Genomic DNA, 2876 nt, shown 5'->3' on the forward strand with positions numbered 1-2876 from the left:
GGATAGATAGATAGATAGATAGATAGACATATAGACAGAGATAGAGATAGATGCATACATACATACATACATACATACAATGATGACAGATAGGAAATCCAGTTATTCAAGTATATGTATTTAGTTAAAGCTGCATAGAATCTTTGCAACTCAATTTTGTCATGAATAAAATATCAGTGTAATATCAAATTCAAGAGGTATATCCAAGGTCAGGATCAAATATAATTAATTCTGGAACATACTCTGACACATTCCAGTTACCAACTTATTTTCGTACCACTATTTTCTCTTTCCTGTAGGACCTGAAAAACATTCTAGGCTTGTTTCTTCTGTTCACTATGAAATATCATCAGAATGTTTTCTGATATTCTTTCCTCCTATGTACACTTGTTATAAATGCTGATGCCTAGAATGCAATTTTTAAGGAAATCTGAGGAATTAAAGAGATGGAAAATGTCTTGTAAGTAAGCTAAATATAGGCTATTTATTGTTATTCCAATGGATAAAATCAACCTACAGGGAATAAAAATAAGTTACTGGATTTATTTTTACCTAAGAAAAATTGTTCTCTCTACTTGAGACCCTGAAATTTCCAAGGCTTTACTCAAGAGTTCAATATGCTTCAATGTCAGATTCAGGGGTCCTTTAAATGATGTCCCATGACAGGATATTAGAACAATGCAACATGAGTAATAAAAAATTCTCATCTTAGAACAAAAAATAGTGTTCATCTGGCAGTCATGATACACAGCATCAAATACCAGATATGATGTGACATTAATTATTTGTTTTCTGTGCTGATTTTTTACACCTTTAGAGTGGAATAATACTAACTACCTCATGGTAAATTCATCACAGAGAGCCTTATATAAAATGTATGTGGTAAGAGTGATCATAATTTTATTGGTAATTTCAAATATTATATTTTTTCTTGTCAATCATTAAAATACTAATATAAATGGTATCCTATGGAAAATGGTATAATATGTGATACATTGAATCCAAATGGCATTTATGGAAAAAAATTGCTCTCCCACTCTTTCCTTTGCAATTTTTCGGAGGCCACACTTTATACAAAGGTCAATTGCACTGCACATATCCTGGTCCTTGTTGTAGGTTCCAAACATGAAATAATTTAGGTACACTTATATTCTACTTCTGAATTTTTGATGGGAGTAAATACATACATATATATTTATTATATAATAAAACTTACCATTTTATTTTTAAGTGTATATTCCAATGACATTAATGAAACTCATATTATTGCTTAATCATTACCATCATCATCCCCAAAATTATATCTTGCCCAACTGTAACTCTACACCCATTAAGTATTAACTCCCCATTTCTCCTTCCTCTCAGGCCCTCTTAACCCCCATTCCACTTTCATTTCTATGAATTTGATTACTCTGGGTACCTTGTATATGTTAAACCATGCATATGGCTTCCTTTGATTGGTTTATTTTACTTAGTATAATATCTGGATTCTTCATTTATCTTGTAGCATATAACAGAATTTTCTTCCTTTTAAAAAGCGAATGATTATATATATATATATATGCATTAAATATTCAGATTATGCTATTATATAACATATTATGCTATTACATAATATATAATTATTATATAATCATATATACTATATAATGTAATGTTATATAATAAATTATATATTATAATTATATTATAACAATATATATTATATAATTGGTATTACATATAATATATAATATATAATATATTAGCAAATATGTAATATTTATAGCATATATAATGGCATAATATATAATATGATACATGTTATATGTTATATATTATATATACAATGCTATTATATAATACTATATATAATATGCATATATATTATACATATACATACATATACACACACACACACACACATGCTGTATTTTGTTTGTTCATTTTTTGTCTGTCAGTGGGCACTTTTGTTGCTTACACTTTGTAGTTATTGTGAATAAAGCTGCTATAAACATGGGTGTACAAATATCTATTCTAGACTCTGATTGCATTTCTCTTGGACATGTACTCAGAAGTGGTATTGTTCTATCATATGGTAATTCTATTAAAATTGATAATAAGGGCTACTGCTTATATTGTCTATGAACTACTGCTCTGGATTTGTGATGGATACTACATGAGTCGGCTCTTAACTATACCATATTCTGGAATATGATTGATAATAATTATGATACTCTATGATAAAATATATAAGAAATGTCTATAAACATATGGTTATTGGGAAACTCTAGCAGATTTATGGAACCTGCCATGACTATGGTGTATAGATATTAAGTTGAAGAGTCGACTCTAACCGTATCATTCAGAAGGAAGAAGAGAAGATTTTGTATCATTGGTACTTGACATCAAGTATTCATTCACAATTTCAGAACATGTGAACCAAATAGTGTTACCTGACTTCAAGGATGTTTTATTTGATATTACTATGCAAAGAGGACTCAAGAAATAAATATTATTCCTCAACATAAGCTGATAGGCTGCTGCAGTTTTAGAAGTAAGTCTTAGATATAAAAGAAAAATGATCCTTTATGGGTCGCAAACATTATTCTTAAAATAACTGTACAATGTATGCATTTATGTTGATTTTATGTGCATGCATTTTGAATAAGCATATGATTTTGGCAATACTTGTGTATGTTTACGTAAGCTAAATGTATGTATCCTGATAAATTCTTAGTGAATATATGTTTTTTTTAATGACATTAAAGATTTCTTAGAAAAGATTTAGGCTACTAATGCTTGCATCTTCAAATTTTAATCTCTAGGTCAAAAAATAATTTGTTGTGGTTTTTTTTTTTTAGTTGTGTAGTATCTAAAATCTTACAGTGCTTAAG

The sequence above is a fragment of the Panthera uncia genome (genome assembly GCF_023721935.1).
Source record: "Panthera uncia isolate 11264 chromosome A1 unlocalized genomic scaffold, Puncia_PCG_1.0 HiC_scaffold_17, whole genome shotgun sequence".
NCBI lineage: Eukaryota > Metazoa > Chordata > Mammalia > Carnivora > Felidae > Panthera > Panthera uncia.